The following is a 23,092-nucleotide window of genomic DNA, read 5'->3' on the forward strand; positions in this document are numbered from 1 at the left end:
GCATAAATTTGTTTAATCCTCACAGCGCTATGGGATAGCTACTATCTTATCCACATTTTCCAAATGGACAGACTGAAATAGAGGTTAAGTACTTTATCAAAGGTCACACGTCTGGCGAGGGGCAGAGCTGTAATTCAGTGTGGCTCTAGAATCTGTGCACTATATAGGAGACACTAAGGGTAGTCACAGTACGAACTCCTTAGAGGACAGACCTCAGAGCAGTATTGCGAAAAATATGTAACATTCTGAAGTGCTAAGCATTTATTATTTTTCTTTTGCTTTCATTTATTTAACCAGTGTTCATGACCACCTCCTCTGTGCCAGGCTCTAGGCTCTGAGGCTTACAAGTAGGGAACAAAAAATAAACATGGGTCCCGTCCCAAGAGGACTTACATTCTCATGGAGAGAAGCAGAAGGTAAAGAAACAAACAAGTCAGTACACAGTAGTTGTAAGTGGTCTGAAGGAAAGTGCGGTGTGCAGTGCCACAGAGCTGATCTTTGGGATGAAACACGGAGGTTGAAGCTTGAATGGTGAGACAAACCAGCCACGTGAAGATTCAGGGCAGAGTGTTCTTAGCCTATGGCAAAGGCACACGGCAGAAAGGCACTTGTTGCATTGGAGGGACAGAAAGCAAGCCTCTGTAGCTGTGGATAAATGAGCTAGCTGGAAGGAGAGTCGGGGGAGTGAGTATGGAGAGGTCAGCTGGACTAACAAATTTGGACTTTATTGAAAGTCACTGGAGGGTTTGAAGTAGGGAGCAACGTGATTTGATTTATGTTCTAAAACAGAGATGGACAAACATTTTCCAAAGGGCCAGATAGGAGATAGTTCAGGCTTTGTGGATTCTGTTGTGTGGACTCTATCCTACCATACTCAGTTCTGCAGGTATGGTGCTAAAGCAGCCATAGGTGATATGTATACACATGGGTAAGTCTGGGTTCCAGTAACACTTGGGGTACAAAGTAGTTTGCTGACTTGTCTTCTAAAAGATCATCCTGGCTGCTCCGTAGGTCTGATGAAGATCTGATAATTATAAAGAATCAGAATCCCCTATGTAGTTCAGGCAGGCGTATTCTCAGTGCTGGGTCATGTTCAAAGAAATGCCAATCCTATTTCAAAACATCCTTGTAAAGCAATTGTAAATCTTTGCAGCAGTGCCTCAAAAAACACCAAGGAAGAGTTCCATTCATAATAATTAAGCCCTCCTAAAATCCTTGTGCATCATTGTTTTTCACAGAGCTGTCACCTAGATTTTTCTTCCTCTCCCCAGACTTCTCTAAACTCCCCAAATCCAGTCCACACTGACTCTGATATTTTCTCAAATCAATTCTTCAAAATCGATTACTTGCTATTGTGCCAACAGTTTTCAGTGTTCACTGGCTTCACCACTTTTTAAATTATCCATAATCCTCAACATTACTTTTTCTCCTTCCATATTTTAATTTAGATTGACTATAAATCTAATTATTCCCTTGCAAACAACCTTAACTTCCTTGCCTCTCTTTGCCAATATGATTTTTACTAGCAAAATCCCAAACTTGGTTAATCCCAACTATTTGTATACTAAAAGTTGCTAGAAATGGCATACAAGCCAGCTCCCTGAGCTCAGCCTAAATCCATGACCACAAATATTATCTGACAATCTATGCACCCCTCATCCTATAGCACCTTTCTCTGTAGTTTGCTTGTTTACACTTTGAAACAGCAATTTTATGCCTTTTCCTCTCTCTGCTACCTCCAGTATCCCCCCATAGTTTAAATTATCAGATGATGACATTGCCACATATTTTATTGAGAAAATAGAAGTTCTCAGAAGAAAATGTTCTCTTTTTTCCACCATTGAGTCCATCTAAATACTTCCATCTCCACACACACGCTCTACCTTCCTTTTCTCCTGTGATAGTGGCTGAGGGTTCCAGCCCCATCAAAGGCAGTTCTTTACTGGTGCTCTGGATATCATCCTTCTCTACTTCTTAGAATTTTGCCCACATATAACTACCACCACACAACTTTTTTGGGCATTTCAGTTTCACATTCTCTTCTGGATTATTATCATCAACTTTCATGGCTTAAGAAAACCATCCTTTGAGCACACTGACCTGTAACTACTGTTCTATTTCTCCTGTTCTTCATTCCACATTTTCTTTACAATCCACTCCATCTGGGCTTCTATTACCATCAATACACAGAAACTGCACCTGTCCAGGTCACCAAGGACCTTCATGTTGTGTAATCCAATGGTCACTTCTCCGACACTGTCAAACTTTCTCAGAAGAATTTGACATCATTCATCATTCCCTTCTTGAAAAGACTCTCCACAACATCACAATTCCATGGTTTCCTTTTTCTTCACTGATACCTGTGTCCTTCAACATCTAAACTGTCATGTTTTACTTCTGTGTTTGGCACCTTAATATTTGAGTCTCAGAGTTTACTGCTAGGCCCCCTACATGTCTGTATCCAAAACCTCTCCCTAGGATATTTCATTCAACATTGAGGCTTTAGCATCATTTTATATGCTCATGACTCTGACATCTATATCTTCAGCTTGACCACTCCAGACTCATGTGATCACCTGCCTATTTGACATTGCCACCTAGATGTCTAATAGAGAGCTCAAATTTATCATGGCCAAAAGGAAACTCTTACTGATTCTTTTATCCCCAAATTTATTTCTCCTCCTATCTTTTCATCCATCCAGTTGCTCAAGGCTAAAACCTAGAAACTATCCTTGATACTTCTTTTACTCTCAGTTTCCATATATCCAATACAATACTGAGTTTTGTCAATTTTATCTCCAAAATTATCTGGTATCGATCCACTTTTCTTTTCACCTTTATTGTGATCTTCATATTTCTCATCACCATAATCACAGCATTGAATGCAAAAATTTCCTAATTGGTGTTCCTGTTTCTATTTTTGCCCCAATTAATAATTAAAAAAAAAAAAGATACCATGATTTTTCAGTAACCTAAAGCAGATCACATTTTATTCCTGATCACAATCTTTCAATGGCTTCTATTACCTTTAGATTCAAATAATCAAATTGAAATTCTTCATCTTAAGAAGGTCCTTGTTTTCTTTCCATCTTCATCTCTGTTTTTCTCCTTCTCACCCACCACATTCTAGCCAACAGGTACTGACTGCTTTGTACAGTTGTCTTATCGTGTTCTTGCCAAGGCCTCTTCATGCTACCCAATCTAAAATAATTCATTCCTAGGCAATTTTTAGCATTATTACTTTGCATTACTTTTCTAGAAATCGTTGATCATACCTGAAATTATTTTGTTTGAACAAGTACACAAGAGGAGGGGCTGCATCTGTTTAGTTTAACCACTTTATCCTAGCACCTAGAACTGTCTAGCACAAAGTAGGGGCTCAGTAAATATCTGTTCAATATATGACCCCTTACTCTCTTCAATTCTTCAGCACTGTGTTTCTTATCTTTATCTTTAACCTGAACAATAAAGGCCCAGGAACTGGTCAGGCAGAGACCAAATTCTCCTCTATAGGCAGAAGATAAGCATAGCCCATGATTACATTAATATTGCACATCAGTAATTAATAATAAATCCACTTTTATTGAGTTTTCTGATGTGCTTTTGTGTATCATCTAACTTAACCTTCCAACCACCTTGGAATGTGTATTATTATAATGGAAAACTGTTTTTTGCCTCTCTGTTATCTCCTCCTTAAGGGAGCACCCTTTCCTTATTCTGCAGTAATTCTGCAGAAACCTTATGGTTGGGTGGAATTGATCTTGCCCCGTGGACCAAATGCTGGCTGGACCCATGGCCTGGATGATCATAATTATTTTTCTTCCTGAAACCACAGTTGGTTCAGGGCTGGTCACAATGATCCAAGCATGACTAATTGTTTTGCCCTAGGAAAGTTGCTATTTTTTTCTGTATGAGTTCCAGAATTATATAAGTCCTCTCAGCTCATGGTACCAAAGAAAAAAAAAAAAAGAAAGAAAGAAAGAAAAAGAAAAAAATGAGCTAGCAACTTTCCCACCATGTGTATAGGCCCTGGCTCCTGGCTGGGAATGAAGCCAACCTCAAGAAAACAGTCACAAGTGATAGAGAGGGAGAAAAAGAACCATTGTTTGAACACATGGATACCGCTTGAGTAAGTTAGCACTTAGCATTCTTAACGCTTTTTGGTAACCTGTGGTAATAAATCCTTTTCTGCACTGAAACTAACTTGAATTGCATTTCTAAAACTTGCATCCTATAAAATCTGAACTAATTGAATTCTTTTTCTCATTTTACAATGGGATGGAGCTCAGAGATAAATTAAGAAATTTGCCAGAAAGAAAAACTTTGAGCAAGCCTCTCTGACTTCAGGTCCTGTGCTCTTACTGATTATACTATATGTCAATACATGAGTACAGGGGGGCGGAGTCAAGATGGCAGACTAGGAGGACACAGAGTTCTTGTCTCTTCACAACTAGGGCACCTACCAGGCACCCGTGGGGCACACCACAGACACCTAAGGGGACGGGAGGAACTCCCAGCGACCGGGTAGGATGTGGGGCATGGAGGATGAAGCGGGAGAAGGGGAGGGAGGACGGGACTGGCGCCTCTGAAGGGCAGCTGGGGGAGGGGAAGGGATCCCATGCCCGAAGGTGGAAAATTGGGGAACCACTGGGAGGGCAGAGGATCAAAAGGGACTGTGGCTAGGTTTCCCCTGCCCACTTGGGCCCCCAGGAACCTGCTGAGATCCCAGGCCTGATCCTCCGCCCACCTAGGCCCTCTCCAGCCGCGCGGGTCCTGAGGAAGTGGGAGGGAGGGAAGGGGGAGCAAAAGTAAAGGCCAGACCTCCGGGACTGGCACCCCTGAGGGGGGGTTGGGGGAGGGGAGGAGTTCCTACACCCAGCGGGACCCACCCACATTTAGGGGTCCAGCGGCGACGGGGAGACAGTAGGAGAGGGGCGCAAAGGAATGGAATGGCACAGGGCCAGTGCTTTCCCTGTCTACTTAGGCACCGGGAAGCCTCCTGGGCTCGTGGGCCTAATCCTCTGCCCTCGGAGCCTCCCTCCTGCCCCGCAGAGCCCAAGCCCCTTCCCTACACCCCCACCCAGGGCCCTACATCTACACTCGGAGACCCCCTCCAGAGTGCTGGGCCTAAACCCCACCCACACACCCTCACTCAGAGCCCTACCTCCAAACTAGGAGAACTCCACACTCCAGAGGCCCTCCTTTCCACGTACTGCCTCTCCCCTTCCGAGCAGGTCCTAAGCAGAGGCCCCGCCCCCATCTTGAATGTTGCCCTGCCTACACCCCCCCCCCCCCGCTCCATGCTCAAACGTCACCCCCCACCCACCTAGGTCCAGCCCCACCCTAAACCCAGCCCCTGTCTAAACTCCACCCCCACCTAAACTCCGCCCCCATAGCCAAGACTTTTTTTTCCTCTCTTTTAGATTGGGGTTCTGTTTTACCTTGTTGATTCATTGTTGTTGATTCTTTTAGATTTTTATTTTTCCTAATAAATCTTTTATTTTTCTAATTTTATTTTATTCTTTATACTTTGTTATTGTTCTCTCCTTTTGGCTTGTCCCCACCCCCTTTTTTTCCTTTCTTTTTTCTATTGTGGTTTTATTTTACCTTGTAGCAGTTGTTTCAATTATAGCTTTATTTTCCTAATATATTTTTGATCTATCTAATTTTATTTTGTTTTTTATTCTTTGATATTGCACTGCTCCTTTTTTTCTTTTCTTTTTTTTTTAACCACACCCCGAGGCTTGCAGGATCTTGATTCCCAGGCCAGAGGTTGGGCCTGAGCTCCTGAGGTGAGAGGTCTGAGTCCAAACCACTGGACTAACAGAGAACCTCAGACCCCAGGGAATATCAGTTGGAGTGAGGCCTCCTGGAGGTCCTCATCTCAGCACCAAGACCCGGCTCTATTCAACTGCCTGCAAACTCCAGTGCTGGATGTCTCAGGCCAAAAAACCAGTAAGACAGGAATACAGCACCACCCATCAAAAAAAAAAACAACAAAGAAATGACAAAAAAGTATGTTACAGATGAAGGAGCAAGGTAAAAACCTACAAGACCAAATAAATGAAGACGAAATAGGCAACCTACCTGAAAAAAATTCAGAGTAATGATAGTAAGGATGATCCAAAACCGTGGAAATAGAATGGAGAAAATACAAGAAACGTTTAATAAGGACCTAGAAGAACTAAAGAGTAAACAAACAATGATGAGCAACACAATAAATGAAATTTAAAATTCTCTAGAAGGAATCAACAGCAGAACAACTGAGGCAGAAGAACGGATAAGTGACCTGGAAGACAAAAGAGTGGAAATAACTACCGCAGAGCATAATAAAGAAAAAAGAATGAAAAGAATTGAGGACAGTCTCAGAGACCTCTGGGACAGCATTAAATGCACCAACATTCGAATTATATGGGTCCCAGAAGAAGACGAGAAAAAGAAACGGTCTGAGAAAATATTTGAAGAGATTATAGTCGAAAACTTCCCTAACATGGGAAAGGAAATAGTCAATCAAGTCCAGGAAGGACAGAGAGTACCATACAGGATAAACCCAAAGAGAAACACGCCGAGACATGTATCAATCAAACCATCAAAAATTAAATACAAAGGAAAAATATTAAAAGCAACAAGGGAAAAGCAACAAATAACATACAAGGGAATCCCCATAAGGTTAACAGCTGATTTCTCAGCAGAAACTCTGCAAGCCAGAAGGGAGTGGTAGGAGATATTTAAAGCAATGAAAGGGAAAAACCTACAACCAAGATTACTCTACCCAGCAAGGATCTCATTCAGATTCGACAGAGAAATTTAAATCTCTACAGACAAGGAAAAGCTAAGAGAATTCAGCACCACCAAACCAGCTTTACAACAAATGCTAAAGGAACTTCTCTAGGCAGGAAACACAAGAGAAGGAAAAGACCTACAATAACAAACCCAAAACAATTAAGAAAATGGTAATAGGAACATACATATCGATAACTAACTTAAATGTAAATGGTTTAAAGACTCCAGCCAAACAACATAAACTGGCTGAATGGAGACAAAAACAAGACCCATATATATGCTGTCTACAAGAGACCCACTTCAGACCTAGGGACACATACAGACTGAAAGTGAGGGGATGGAAAAAGCTATTCCATGCAAATGGAAATCAAAAGAAAGCGAGAGAAGCAATTCTCATATAAGCCAAAATAGGCTTAAAAATAAAGACTATTACAAGAGACAAAGAAGGCCACTACATAATGATCAAGGGATCAATCCAAGAAAAAGATATAACAATTGTAAATATTTATGCACCCAACATATGGAGCACCTTAATACATAAGGCAACTGCTAACAGCCAAAAAGGGGAAATCAACAGTAACACAATCATAATAGGGGACTTTAACACCCCACTTTCACCAATGGACAGATCATCCAAAATGAAACTAAATAAGGAAACACAAGCTTTAAATGACACATTAAACAAGATGGACTTAATTGATATTTATAGGACATTCCATCCAAAAACAACAGAATACACTTTCTTCTCAAGTGTTCATGGAACGTTCTTCAGGACAGACCATATCTTGGGTCACAAATCAAGCCTTGGTAAATTTAAGAAAATTGAAATCATATCAAGTATCTTTTCCAACCACAATGCTATGAGACTAGATATCAATTACAGGAAAAAAATCTGTAAAAAATACAAATACATGGAGGCTAAACAATACACTACTTAATAACCAAGAGATCACTGAAGAAATCAAAGAGGAAATCAAAAAATACCTAGAAACAAATGACAATAAAGACACAATGGCCCAAAACCTATGGGATGCAGCAAAAGCAGTTCTAAGAAGGAAGTTTATAGCAATACAATCCTACCTCAAGAAACAAGGAACATCTCAAATAAACAACCAAACCTTACACCTAAAGCAATTTGAGAAAGAGCAAAAAAACCCCAGCGTTAGCAGAGGGAAAGAAATCATAAAGATCAGATCAGAAATAAATGAAAAAGAAATGAAGGAAACGATAGCAAAGATCAATAAAACTAAAAGCTGGTTCTTTGAGAAGATAAACAAAATTGATAAACCATTAGCCAGACTCATCACAAAAAAAAGGGAGAAGACTCAAATCAATAGAATTAGAAGTGAAAAAGGAGAAGTAACAACCGACACTGCAGAAATACAAAGGATCATGAGAGATTACTACAAGCAACTATATGCCAATAAAATGGACAATCTGGAAGAAATGGAAATACTTAGAAAAGCACAACCTTCCGAGACTGAACCAGGAAGAAATAGAAAATATAAACAAGCCAATCACAAGTACTGAAATTGAGACTGTGATTAAAAATCTTCCAACAAACAAAAGCCCAGGACCAGATTGCTTCACAGGCAAATTCTATCAAACATTTAGAGAAGAGGTAACACCTATCCTTCTCAAACTCTTCCAAAATATTGCAGAGGGAGGAGCACTCCCAAACTCAGTCTACGAGGCCACCATCACCCTGATACCAAAACCAGACAAAGGTGTCACAAAGAGAGAAAACTACAGGCCAATATCACTGATAAACATAGATGCAAAAATCCTCAACAAAATACTAGCAAACAGAATCCAACAGCACATTAAAAGGATCATATACCATGATCAAGTGGGATTTATCCCAGGGATGCAAGGATTCTTCAATATACGCAGATCAATCCATGTGATAAACCATATTAACAAATTGAAAGAGAAAAACCATATGATCATCTCAATAGATGCAGAAAAAGCTTTTGACAAAATTCAGCACCCATTTATGATAAAAACCCTCCAGAAAGTAGGCATAGAGGGAACTTACCTCAACATAATAAAGGCCATATATGACAAACCCACAGCCAACATCGTTCTGAATGGGGAAAAACTGAAACCATTTCCACTAAGATCAAGAACAAGACAACGTTGTCCACTCTCACCACTATTATTCAACATAGTTCTGGAATTTTTAGCCACAGCGATCAGAGAAGAAAAAGAAATAAAAGGAGTCCAATGCGGAAAAGAAGTAAAGAAGTCACTGTTTGCAGATGACATGATACCATACATGGGCAATCCAAAGATGCTACCAGAAAACTTCTAGAGCCAATCAATGAATCTGGTAAAGTAGCAGGATACAAAATTAATGCACAGAAATCTCTTGCATTCCTATACACTAATGATGAAAGAGGAATTAAGGAAACACTCCCATTTACCATTGCAACAAAAAGAATAAAATACCTAGGAATAAACTTACCTAAGGAGACAAAAGATCTGTATACAGAAAACTATGACACTGATGAAAGAAATTAAAGATGATACAAACAGATAGAGAGATATACCATGTCCTTGGATTGGAAGATTCAACATTGTGAAAATGACTATACTACCCAAAGCAATCTACAGATTCAATGCAATCCCTGTCAAACTACCAATGGCATTTTTCACAGAACTAGAACAAAACATTTCACAATTTGTATGGAAACACAAAAGACCCTGAATAGCCAAAGCAATCTTGAGAAAGAAAAACGGAGCTGGAGCAATCAGGCTCCCAGACTTCAGACTATACTACAGAGCTACAGTAATCAAGACAGTATGGTACTGACACAAAAACAGAAATATAGATCAATGGAACAGGATAGAAGGCCCAGAGATAAAGCCACGCACATATGGACACCTTATTTTTGATAAAGGAGGCAAGAATATACAATGGAGAAAAGACAGCCTCTTCAATAAGTGGTGCTGGGAAAACTGGACAGCTACATGTAAAAGAATGCAATTAGAACACTCCCTAACACCATACACAAAAATAAAACTCAAAATGGTTTAAAGACCAAAATGTAAGCCAGACACTATAAAACTCTTAGAGGAAAACCTAGGCAGAACACTCTATGACATAAATCACAGCAAGATCCTTTTTGACCAACCTCCTAGAAAATGGAAATAAAACCAAAAATAAACAAATGGGACCTAATGAAACTTAAAACCTTTTGCACAACAAAGGAAACCATAAACAAGATGAAAAGACAACCCTCAGAATGGGAGAATATATTTGCAAATGAAGCAACTGACAAAGGATTAATCTCCAAAATTTACAAGCAGCTCATGCAGCTCAATATCAATAAAACAAACAACCCAATCCAAAAATGAGCAGAAGACCTAAATAGACATTTCTCCAAAGAAGATATACAGATTGCCAACAAACACTTGAAAGGATGCTCAACATCACTGATCATTAGCGAAATGCAAATCAAAACTACAATGAGGTATCACCTCACACCAGTCAGAATGGCTATCATCAAAAAATCTACAAACAATAAATGCTGGAGAGGGTGTGGAGAAAAGGGAACCCTCTTGCACTGTTGGTGGGAATGTAAATTGATACAGCCACTATGGAGAACAGTATGGAGGTTCCTTAGAAAACTACAAATAGAACTACCATATGACCTAGCAATCCCACTACTGGGCATATACCCTGAGAAAACCATCATTCAAAAAGAGTCATGTACCACAATGTACATTGCAGCTCTATTTACAGTCCCCAGGACATGGAACCAACCTAAGTGTCCATCGACAGATGAATGGATAAAGAAGATATAGCACATATATACAATGGAATATTACTCAGCCATAAAAAGAAATGAAGTTGAGTTATTTGTAGTGAGGTGGATGGACCTGGAGTCTGTCACACAGAGTGAAGTAAGTCAGAAAGAGGAAAACAAATACCATAAGCTAACACATATATATATGGATTCTAAAAAAAGAATGGTTCTGATGAACCTAGGGGCAGGACAGGAATAAAGACACAGACATAGAGAATGGACTTGAGGATACGGGGAGGGGGAAGGGTAAGCTGGGACAAAATGAGAGAGTAACATTGACATATATACACTACCAAATGTAAAATAGATAGCTAGTGGGAAGCAGCCACAAAGCACAGGGAGATCAGCTCGTGCTTTGTGACCACCTAGAGGGGTGGGATAGGGAGGGAGGGAGGGAGATGCAAGAAGGAGGGGATATGGAGATATATGTATATGCATAGCTGATTCACTTTGTTATACAGCAGAAACTAACACAACATTGTGAAGCAGTTATACTGCAATAAAGATGTTAAAAATAAAACAAATCAGTACACTCAGGAAATCTTCATGGATTACACCCTGAAATTTATCTTCATGAAATACTCCTTCAAAATTCTTTTCTAATGGTAGATAGAGTAGATCTGATATGGACTAGCATTACAATTGTTTTGGTGATTTTTGGAATTTTTTCTCTAAGTCAAATTTTTGTATTTTTTTTTTCCTTTTGTGTATATCCAAGTTTCCACACAGGAAGAAACATATTACATTAGCATAATCCTTTGAATTTTATATTTGATTTTTTTTTTAAATTATTTATTTATTTATTATTTTTTATTTTTGGCTGTGTTGGGTCTTCGTTTCTGTGCAAGGGCTTTCCCCAGTTGTGGCAAGTGGGGGCCACTCTTCATCGCGGTGCGCGGGCCTCTCACTGTCATGGCTTCTCCTGTTGCGGGGCACAGGCTCCAGACACGCAGGCTCAGTAGTTGTGGCTCACGAGCCCAGTTGCTTAGCGGCATGTGGGATCCTCCCAGACCAGGGCCCGAACCCGTGTCCCCCGCATTGGCAGGCAGACTCTCAACCACTGCGCCACCAGGGAAGCCCCTATATTTGATTTTTATTCTGGTTTTCTCAGAACTCATTATTTAGTAACTGGAATGAATCTCAACTGAGTGGTGGAATTGAAAGCAATTGAAAATTATGTAGAATTACATAGATGTCAAGACAAAGGTTCATAACATTAAGAAATTGATAATTGAAGTAAATGTGTAAAATTGATTACTTTACCAAGTGAGTGTACAATCTTTTAGGAAAATGTAAAAAATCATCCTCTCCTATATTGGTTGCATTTCGAATTACACAGAATTAACATGAAAGGCTAATGGACTAATAGGCAGAAAAAATGAAAGATACATTCTCATTTCACACTAATGGTAAGTATTTCAGAATGCACACATAAGCAAACTCCACATTAGCAAATGCAGGAATGAGAATGAACAAGCTACATTATTCTTTGACTTGTAGGGAAGGTTGATAGATTTCAAAGGTTATGAGAGCCGCATTGCAGCACATTAGTGGCCTCATCATGTATCATTTTGTTTTTTATAGATGGTTATACTGTCCTTTCCATTAATGAAATCAGGAAATGTAATCATCTTAGACTCTTCCTTCTTTTCAGTTCACCTTCCCTGTCATTACCACTTCAACTTAGCCCTTCTGTCTTACTGCTTCCTTTTTTTCAGCTTTATTGAGATATAGTTGACAAAATGTAAGATATTTGAAGTGTACTCTGTGATGATTTGATACACATTGTGAAAGGGTTTCCCCCATTAGGTTAATTAACACAAACATCACCTCACTTATTTACCCTGTCCCTCCTTTTTTGGTGAGAACATTTAATTTCCACCCTCTTAGCAAATTTCAATTATACAATAGAGTGTTATCAACAGTAGTTGTCATATTTTATATATTAGATCCTCAGACCTGTTTCATCTTATAATTGAAAGTTTGCAGCCTTTTACCAACCTATCCCTATTTCCCTCACCCCCTATTGAGTCTTAACTGACCACTGCCCTTTTTTCTGCATCTCCTGCTTGCTCCATCACTGTGTCTCATCTTCTTATTAGGCTTTAATAGGCTCTATTACAGTCCAGCCTCCATATAGCTAAGTGATTATGTAAAAGCATGGAATTGACCATGTCATGGTTTTGTTTAATACTCTTGAAATTCCTATTACTTGAAACAAAGTTTAAAAATAGGGTCATCCAAAAGTATCTTTTTGTTAGGCACCTTATTTGTAGAAGGACTACAAAGTGGAATAAGATGAGAGCCTTCCCCTAAAGGAATATGAATACAGATATGTGACTGGGGAGGTGGGGAGTCAGCCCAAAACAGATCATTTCAATATAACGTGGAAAGTGTACCATAGAGGGAACCCAGAGTGTCATGGAGCTCAGTGGAGCCTGACTTAGCATAGTCTAGGTTTTCAGGAAGGTTTCCTGGTGGGATGACGCCTGAGCTGAGGCTTAATAAGTCATCCAGGCTCAGAAGGAAGGGAAACATAGATGATTATCCAGGCAGACATAGGAGCAGGAGAAAATGTATCAAACCGTGTAACATGGCATTTCTCTATAACTGCAAACAGTTTAGAATTACGAAAACATAAACTATGAGGTAGGAAGTAGAGGTTCAGAAGGATAGAAAAGGAGGTAAAAATGAGCTATCATGAATATCACATGCAAGTTACAGCCATTCAGTAACCGTTGATTGAGTGGTTATTCAATGTATGCCAGACACTCTGCTGTGGATACAGAGTAAGCCTGAGAAACGCTGTCTCAGCTCTCTTGAAGCTCACACTCTACATGTTAAAGAGTCAAATAAAAAAAAAAAAAATGAGTGTAAGCTCTGATGACTACTATGCAGGTAAACACAAATTGCTGATATAAAAAGTGAGAGGATGGACATACTTGAAATGTGATGGCCAGGAATGGCCTTTCTGATCAGGTCTCATTTAAATATGAGAAGGAACTAACACATACAAAGTTGGAGAAAAGAGTCCCATTGCAAAGGACCTGAGGTAGGAAAGAAAGAGCTTGGCTTCTTTGAAGAACTGAAGAAATACGAACATGGCTATAGCAAGCAAGGGTGGCAGGGTGGCTAAAAATGAGATTGATGAGATAGGGAGGAACCTCTCTTGCAAGGTGCTGTAGGTCTTGGTGAATTATATGAATTTTATAATTATAATGGGAAAACTTTTGATAGTCTTAAGCAAGCAAGAATATAGCATGAAATGGAGTTTGGCTGTATCTCTGAGTAATGGGAAACCAATAAAAGATTTTAACTAGGGAAACTTAGAGTCATGTTTAAGATGACTCATTGTAGTGGTTGGAAGAAGAGTTGAATAAATGTGAAATATGACTGGGGGAAAGATTAATTGGAAGGGTATAGTAGTTGCGCAAGCAACAGATGATGAGGCTGGTATTTGTATAGAGGAAAGAAAAAATTTAGGAAATATTTAGGAATAAAATCACCAGAATTTTGTGAGGCAAAATAGTGGAGATGAAGTAGTCTAGCATAATGTAAGGTTTTGTCATGATGTGGTGAATATTAGTGACAGTTGATATTGGAGAATACAAGCAATAGGGAAGGTTTGGAGGAGATCTTTCCATTATTTCTTGGACTTTCAAAGTTTGAGATACTGTGGGATAGCCAAGTGGATATGTACAGATGGAAGTTGTGTAGAGAAATCTAAAATGCAGGAAGACCAAGCCAGAGAGACAGATTTCAGAGTCATTATATATACATATAAAATAAAGCACAAATGAATATGAAATTACTCATGAACAGTGTATAGAATGAGAAGAAAAGTGGAACAAGGGCTGAATCCTGAAGAACATCAACATTAAATGGCGGACAGAGGAGTATCCTACTTTTGAGACTGAGAATGAATGGTTAAAAAAAATAATAAGTGAACTCAAGTGATGACAAGACACTAGAAAGTATAGAGTACATGTGTGACACTAACAAATGCAGCAGAAGACCCCACTGAGATAATTTTAAAACATCCCCTAGAGTTGGCAACAACAGGGTCAGTGATGATGTTTGTCTTAACACAGGAGGTGTACCAGTGGAGCAGAATCTCAGTTGCGGTGGAATTAGGAGTAAAGCAACTATACTGATCAATCTTCATGATGTGAAGGGTAAGAAAGAGAGAGCATGGTGGCTGGTGAGGATCGCTCAAATGTTTCTTTTTTTAATTATGCAAGATATTTGAGGCTATTCAAACACTAAAGAGAAAACACAGGAAAAAAGGAGAGATTGATGGTAAAGGAAATAATTCATTAAGCATGACCCCAGAGAAGAAGCAAAGGGTTGAGATCAAGGTTTCTAGGTAGGATGGCAAAGAACGTTGATCTGGAGGTAGAAGTTAATCATAGGTTTGCATTGACGGGCTAGCAGTCCGAACTCCTCAATGTGGAAGCCAAGAATATTTACAAGCTGTCCCCCCTGTGCCTTAAAGTATCACTTTCCACCACTCTGTCTTCTGAAAATTTTCACCCCTTTATCGGCACAATCTGCTTTAACCACCAGAGAACTAAGTCTCCAGAAAATATCATGCCCTTTTATACTTTTGTTATGCTGTGTTCTTTACCTTGTTTTCACCTAACTGCCCCCACCTCTATTTCTACACTTACCCCAGCTCTGCCTAATGCCCATTTCCTTCCCACCCAAAGGTCACATGGAGAAATATCCTGATCATGCTCCAGATCTCATAAAAATTTCCCTCAAATTGCTCATCTAGATGCATATGGAAAACCAATACTTCCTTTCCCACATTCCCAAAGATCTGCAGACTATTCTTTCTCATGTTGCATACCTGGCTAAAATGGGATTTCCATGAGGCCAAGAATTATTCTTTCTTTATCTCTGAACTCTTTATGTCTAGTACAATCACTGGAACATAGTACTCTTGAAATTTTGTTGAATAACTGAATGAATATCTGCAGCACCCACGTTAAGGATGGAAGCCTTGATGTCTCCTTGTAAACTTATTCCTGTAATTATTTAGATGTATTCTACAGCTTGGAAACTTTAAAACAGTCTTAGTAATATTCAGGTCCCCTTGGAATTCTTCTTGATGGATGCTCGTCTTTTGCATCTTCTCGTATTACTTCATGACTTTGAGTTGAATAACAGCCATGTATGTGTAGTTAATAAAATATGCAAATAGTTTGTGTCATTATCTTTCAGCCTACAAATCAGAATGAATAATTGTTATGTTTAATATGTTTGGTTGCATATCTTTCTTCAAATGACTCTTTCCTCAAAAATTAATTATATATCTCACTGCTCCATTCATTCAACAAACATTTATTGCCAGGCATACAGATACCAATAAGAATAGAACTTCCTTGTTATACATTAAATGCTCAGACATTATTCAACTTATAGATGAAAGTTTCTACCCTTTTCCAACCTCCTCCTATTTTCCCCACCCCCCCTTCCATGGCAACCAGTTTTCTACTGTCCGTTTTTATGTTTGACTTTTTTCTTAGATTCCACATACAAGGGATCCCATGCAGTATTTGTCTTTCTCTAGCTGGCTTATTTCACTTAGCATAAAGCCCTCAAGGTCCATCCATGTTGTCACAAATATCAGGATTTCCTTCTTTCTCATGGCTGAATAATATTCTGTTGTATGTATATACCACATCTTCTTTGTCCATTCATCCGTTGATGGACACATGGTGACTGTAGCTGATAACACTCTATTGTGTAATTAAAAGGAGCATGCAGTCCAGAAGACAGAGCTAGGAAAGAATGTTGAAGTTGTTCTATTTAGTAGAACTTTTGCCTTCAGAGCAAAGGATTCCAACTTTAGATCACTGGCCTGGAATTTCTTTGTTGGGGAGCTACCCCAAATGGTTGGGAGTTCTTGTGTGGAGTTTCCTGATCTCGCCCTTTAGCTGTTGTGGAGAAAGCTTGTGAAACTTGTGCTGTGGCAGGATATTCCGGAGAGGAGCTGGTGCTCCTGTCTGGTTTTGCAGAGTACAGTCGGCCCTCTGTATCCAAGGGTTCTACATTCAACCAACTGCAGATCAAAACTATTTGAAAAAAAATTCCAGAAAGTTCCCAAAATCAAAACTTGAATTTGCTATGTGCTAGCAACTATTTACGTAGCATTTACATTGTATTTACAACTATTTACCTAACATTTACATGTATTAGGTATTATAAGTAATCTAGAGATGATTTAAAGAATGTGCATAGGTTACATGCAAATATGTCATTTTTGAGCATCTGGGATTTTGGTATCCCCTGGGGTCCTGGAACCAATCCCCTGCAGATACTGAGGGAGAATTGTATCCTACATACTGGGTAAGAGAATAGGCCTGACTTCTTCAACGCTCTAAGTCCTGCAAGGGAGGAGTTAAGGTTCCTGCCCCTCTACCCATCACTTTTTTGTTTTCCGTAAAGTGGATGAAATACAAATCTGATTGGCCAAATTTACTTATTATGTAAGTGTGTCTCATTGGTTTCCTACTCCTTAGAGCTGGCTGGACAAGAACGCCAGCAGATATCTTTTTTCCTCTTCTTTTCTCTCTGTGTAAACACTGGTTGCTTTAGTTTCTTGTGGCCCGTCTGGTGGTAAGATTCATGCTTGGGGGAAGCGACCGTCTGCTCAGTTCACTTTACCAAATAACTGAGTTTTGTGATTTAGCCTAGTTAATAATTAAATGACATTTTGACTTCCCTTTTATTTGTACCATTAGGTATCTCACTGGAGAAGGGATGGCTGGGCCATGACAAGATTCAGGTGTCCTTTGGAACTCTGGACAAAATCATGTCTTATTGCCCTTAAAATAATCTCTATAGCTTCATATGCTCCCCGGTCAATGGGGAGTAATAAAAAAGATACTTGGTTATAGATTTACACACATTGGTGTAATTACATAATCAGAACAACTAGACACATTTTATTTTTCATTTTTTCAAATTGTTTCATGTTACTTGTGACTGATTTGATCATAATTAGCAATTTATATGGGATTCTTCTCCCTTCTCCACTGTAATAGACTAACTGACATGACCCATGTGAACTGCATGGAGACCAGGCCATGGTCCCAGAGATCTCGTCACTTGTCATAAGACAGAAACATTCATCTGAAAGCTTTTTAAAGCTTTCAAAGAATCCATTATTTCTCTTCAGGGAGAAACCGGTAAAAATTGGAGCAACTATTTTACTACATATAACAAAAGCTCTTGAATAGAGCTATTGTTAGACTGTAGGAATAATTATCAAGGGAAATGCTAAGCTTCCTTCATTAAAGACGTGTAGAAATTATCTTGGTTAGACAGAGTTCTTCCTGAAATAAACAGCGTTACTTTTATGTAACGCTGCATTTCATTTCAGTACCAAAGTACTATGCCACGTTAATACTTCTGTGATTACAGTTGATAACTACATTGACCATAAAAAGTTATAACTTAAAAAACCTGTTTTTCTCCAATATGTACAGTGATGGGAGTCTGTAACCTATGTACTCCTTCCCAGTACAGTTAATGATGACTCCATTACCCGAAGTGCTCAATATACCAACTGTTTCATTATGCTGATGACTTGATCAACAAAACTGCTAACTTCACAAAATGTAAAGGTTTGTACATAAATGGAAAGAGACTGTGGGTTCTAGATGTTTTAGACCCTTTACCTCAATTAAGAAAAATCCTCACAGCCCCATGCATTTCCTGAGAAAAAATTGTGTGTGTGTATGTGTGTGTGTTTTGGGGGGAGGGGGAGGAGCTAAAGGATGACAGTCATTAACTTCCACGAGTCATTTATACTGTTTTGAAAACAAGAGGTCAGTTTGTTTCTATAATATAAATATACAAAACACACACTTCAGTTTTATCTTTGTTTTCTTGGAAAAGAACATACCTGCCTTAATTTTTCTTTCATTTTTCAAGTCCCTTTTTTCACATTGTTGATCACACTTTATGATTGTGTGGTGGCTTTGCAAATTTGCAGGTGGTTATTACAAATTGTGTACTTCATTTTGGTTCCAAACCTCAGATGATACATAATTTCTTGGGTTATTATTATTCGGCAACTTGCCATTTTCTAAAGATTTGCCGCTTTACAACTGTATTGGTACATAATATCATGGTAAGACATTTTCAGTAAGTTAGATATGATTAGCATTAACACAACAGTTTGCTCTGTGAACCTCTCTTGATTTTACAAGGTCCTTTGGTGTTCATAATTAAAACACTATTGTGCCTATCAAAGATTCACTTGACTTTTTCCATAGTCTCTTTAGCAAAAATTGAAACACTATTCATTGAGGGTATATAACTTTTTCTTACTTAATGTAATATTGCCCAAATATAAAGTTTTTAAACTTCAAATATCATATTACAACAATTGATATGACTTACAAATAAATATAAATAATTCACGTGCATGCATATATATGTACACATGTGACAAACTTACAAAATGATATGAAAAACATGGAGATTCTTTGTGCCAATCTGATGATTAGGCACACAGACAGAGAAATGATTTAAGATAATGTTATCTTTCCTAACACAATGAAAATTCAAAAATGTACCCAACTCCAGATGAAGTATTTAGACTGTTGGAAGGAAAGATGGTCATTTGTTTTCTCACACTTGTACTCTATCCAGTTTAAGATTGGAAGCAAACATTATAAACTACTGAGAAATTGCTATGTTGGGCCAAGGAGTCTAAGCCCGAATTACAGACTGGCCTTACCCTGACCATCAGCCCCTGTTTTCTAACTAAATTACTTCCAGAAGCCACATCGTTCTTCAGTAGCAAACGAGGCGCTTAGGAAGATACATACAGTGTTTAGAATCCCTGAAAGAATACCATGCCCTCTGTTGGGTGTTTCACTCTGCTTTGCTGTATTCCGGGTCTTCACCAGACATCCTGGCTGTATCCACCCAACTGGAAGAGCTGTCATAGTCATGCTTCTGTGTATACTCAATAATGGGGTCTATCCAGTTTTTAGTCCTGCAATGCTGGGAGAATCTTACGAATCTTAGGGCATAGTCTCGACATTGTGCTCTGTGCCACACCTGGGTATAGTAACAAGGCTGTCTCTTATGACCTTTTCCAAGTCATGATGATAAACCAGTTCTGCAGCCTGGGTCTCTAAAAATAAAGGACAAGAGAACACATTTTCCAAAGAGGAAATATGGTTTCTGTGCTGCAGAGTTTTTCTCAGTATACACTTTTATATAACTGCACAAATGCTGTGTATTTGGATTAAAGTAAGAAATATTCATTTAATCAGCAGATTCCAGATGTTCACTTGCTGTTACGTAGACCTCTCCAAAGGTGAGGTTTTAATAAGAAAGACAGTTTTGAGGTACAGTATCATCTTCCTTTTTCTACCCTATTTTTCTCTGCATATTAAAGTTTCATGGGTTTTGAGATAAAAATATATGGAGAGTTCTACAAAGATTTTGACTGTAGTTTCATATGATAACAAATTTTTGCTTTCAAATATTATATTTTACTTTGACTGAAAAATTACAGTCTAACATACTTATGGTCTTTGCTTTTCCTCCTGTTTCTTTCTATCACCCATCTTCCATCAACTTGGAACATCCCCGAAGTAGAGGAAATTGACATTAAGCTTTTTATTTCATACTAAGAATGCCTTTCTTTTTTTTCCTTCCTCTCTTTCTTCTTCCCTCCCTAACTGCTTTCTTCCGTTCCTCCCTCCCTTTCTCTTTTTCTCTTTCTCTTCTCATTTATTTATTTATTTTAATATTCACAGGAGTAGAAAACAAGTTCTCATATCAGTATACAGAATTCACATTTTCAAACATTGTGTTTGGGAAATAAATTGAATGAACTTCTAAGGGTTAGACAAAGCTAAGTTTGAGTCTTTAAAATGTGTGAAAATGAAGAGTGCTAATTAATTCTATTCAGATGTGTATGTGTGGAAAATGGCTTTATAGAATTCAGCCTGTTTGCTGGGTTTTTTGTTTGTTTGTTTTTTCCTTGCACATCAGGGTGATAGTTCAAAAGCTCTTTTGCACCAATCAGTAACAGGCCACAACTGTAAAATGAACCTTTTGTTTGCTTCATCTGACTCTGCCCCATTTGCCCTCCCTCAGATCCCGTCAACACGAAGAATGAAACACAGCCAACGCTGGATCAAAACATACAGAATAGTTCCTGTAACAGAGAGAACCATTCGGTGCCCAGTTTGACCCCTCTAACTTCTGATTTCTCTGGATCCACTCTAGCATTTTCTAGTGATAAAAAGGCAGTTCTTGTTAGGTTCTTATCATTGGTGCCTGCAAAGTTAAGAGGAGAGAAAGAGGAATGCATTTTATGTGCCTCTGGAGTACTGCAGTCTTGGAGTAAGGTTGCAGGTTACCAAGAGCCTGAGTTCAACACGTTGCTCTACCCTTTTCAGAAAATGCTCTCTTTATGTAGCTTAACTGCTGAGCCCTCAGGGCAGGCAGCTGGTGCACCCTGTTTGAGCAAAGGTCATGAAGGGGTGAGTGGAGCATAGCGAAACCTTTTAATACATATTTTATATATTTCAGATCACTAGTGGGAGCTACACAAACATATCAGTTTGAATATCTACCCCTGGGGCTATTTTTCTGTTATGAGTTTTCCGATAAGAGCAGGGATCAAAAACTAAAATTGTTCTTTTAAATACACCTGACTGATGGAAAAATGCATAAGTAAGTATTGCACGCTGGTTTTGTATATTTTAAGCTAGACCAAGAAAAAAATAACCTTGGTTCCACGTATGTCATCAAGAGTGTAAACAAATTATCAAAAAAGTAAAACAACAGAGAAAAATAATCTAAGAAGGAAAGTCATGCCATTTATATACAACCTGCCATTAACTTTATTTTTTTGGCACATGTACCTTCTTACGATATTATCTTGAAACTGTTCAGATTATGTCAAAGCCACCATATGTAAAGAAAAATAAAAAATTCCTTAATGTGGCAACTTTTTAAAAAACCTAAGAATATTCTGATGCTTCAATAAAATCCCAACACTTTAGTATGTCCCCCAATTTTCACACATGTTATCTTATGTGATTATTATCTGATCTGGCTGGGGAATTCTTGTCAGTTTCCATTTAACAGAAGAAAAAGCTATTGTCTCACAGAGGTTTTAGTATTTGGTCCTGGTCGCAGTGTTAATAAAGAGTAGACCCAGGGCTGAGGTAGTTCTTTTTATATTGCTGAAACTCTTTTGTATGTTTGGAATTTATTTTTTATTACAAACATTTTTTTCCTTCCAGTTTTATTGAGATGTAATTGACATACAGCACTTGTATACGTTTAAGGTGTACAGCATAATGACATGACTTACCTACATCGTGAAATGACGACCACAGTAAGTTTCGTGAACGTCCATCATCTCATATAGATACAAAAGAAAAGAAAAAGAGAATAAATTTTTCCCTTGTGGTGGGAACTCTTAGGATTTGCTCTTAACTTTCATATGTAACATACAGCAGTGTTGTTAAATAATACATTTAAAGATTTAGAATGATTTAAATTTATCTTTCTTCAGGATAAATTATATTTATCATGTTGCACATTACATCCCTAGAGCTTGTTTCTCTTCTAACTGGAAGTTTGTGCCTTTTGACTGCCTTCCTCCAATTCCCCACCCCCACCTCTACCCACTTATTTCCCTCATCCCCGCCACCCTGCTCCCCTCCGGCAGCCACCTGTTTGTTCTCTGTATCTCTGACACTGTTTCTGTTTTGTTATGTTTGTCCATTTGTTTTGTTTAGATTTCCACATACAAGTGAAATCACATGATATTTGTCTTTGACATCTTTTACTTAGTCTGTGTTTAGAATTTGTTGATGAATTAAATTGTCCTTTTTTCTTTTTGTTCTAACATTGCCACAGTGACCACAAAAGAAACAGATTGACTCAGAGCAGTTTCCTCGAGGACTTTCTTCTTGACCACTGACATACCTATCTGCGTGTCTCTGAGCTGTCTCCGCAGGGAGCTCCAGCAGCTCAACGAAATTGAAAGGATTATAAAGTGCCGTATCAGAGGAGAAGCAAGGAATCCAGGGAGCATCGATTAGCACAGTTAGCCCCAACATGCCAATGAAGAGGGATCGGGTGCTTTTCGGACTGTGCCAGCGTCTGCAGCCTCTGGTTCCCATTAGAGGTTTGTTAGACACATTGAACTTGGCTCAGCCCTTCTGCTCAGTTGGAAGCAAATTGTAACAGAGGGATACACACTGTGAGACGTATGACCTTCTACAGCAAGATGGTAAAGGTAAAAGGAGAGAAGTACTCTAGGCAGCCCATGCCTTTCAAATGAGTGTAACCTTCCTTTCAAATGAGAAAGAAGATGCCTATACGTTGTAGCTTCTTAAAAAAATAGGAGTGCACAGGTGTACAACAATACGAGATATAAACACAAGCAAAACAAAACTTAAGAAACTTTGATGTTTCTTTAATTCAAATTCACCCACTGACTC

At 38.7% G+C, this 23,092-nt stretch overlaps 2 long non-coding RNA genes across 2 annotated transcripts in view; both read left to right on the plus strand.

The window, feature by feature from the left end:
- LOC132356519 (uncharacterized) overlaps positions 1–14,777 on the plus strand; it is a 60,573-nt gene extending 45,796 nt beyond the window's left edge. The window contains exon 4 of the long non-coding RNA XR_009499900.1: positions 14,687–14,777. This is a non-coding gene — a long non-coding RNA (uncharacterized LOC132356519). The remainder of the gene's footprint in view (positions 1–14,686) is intronic.
- A 7,074-nt stretch (positions 14,778–21,851) lies between these two features.
- Positions 21,852–23,092, plus strand: part of LOC132356518 (uncharacterized) — a 58,608-nt gene continuing 57,367 nt past the window's right edge. The window contains exons 1-2 of the long non-coding RNA XR_009499899.1: positions 21,852–21,978; positions 22,506–22,887. This is a non-coding gene — a long non-coding RNA (uncharacterized LOC132356518). The remainder of the gene's footprint in view (positions 21,979–22,505; positions 22,888–23,092) is intronic.

Source organism: Balaenoptera ricei, chromosome 21 (genome assembly GCF_028023285.1).
Source record: "Balaenoptera ricei isolate mBalRic1 chromosome 21, mBalRic1.hap2, whole genome shotgun sequence".
In the NCBI taxonomy this organism is placed as follows: Eukaryota; Metazoa; Chordata; class Mammalia; order Artiodactyla; family Balaenopteridae; genus Balaenoptera; species Balaenoptera ricei.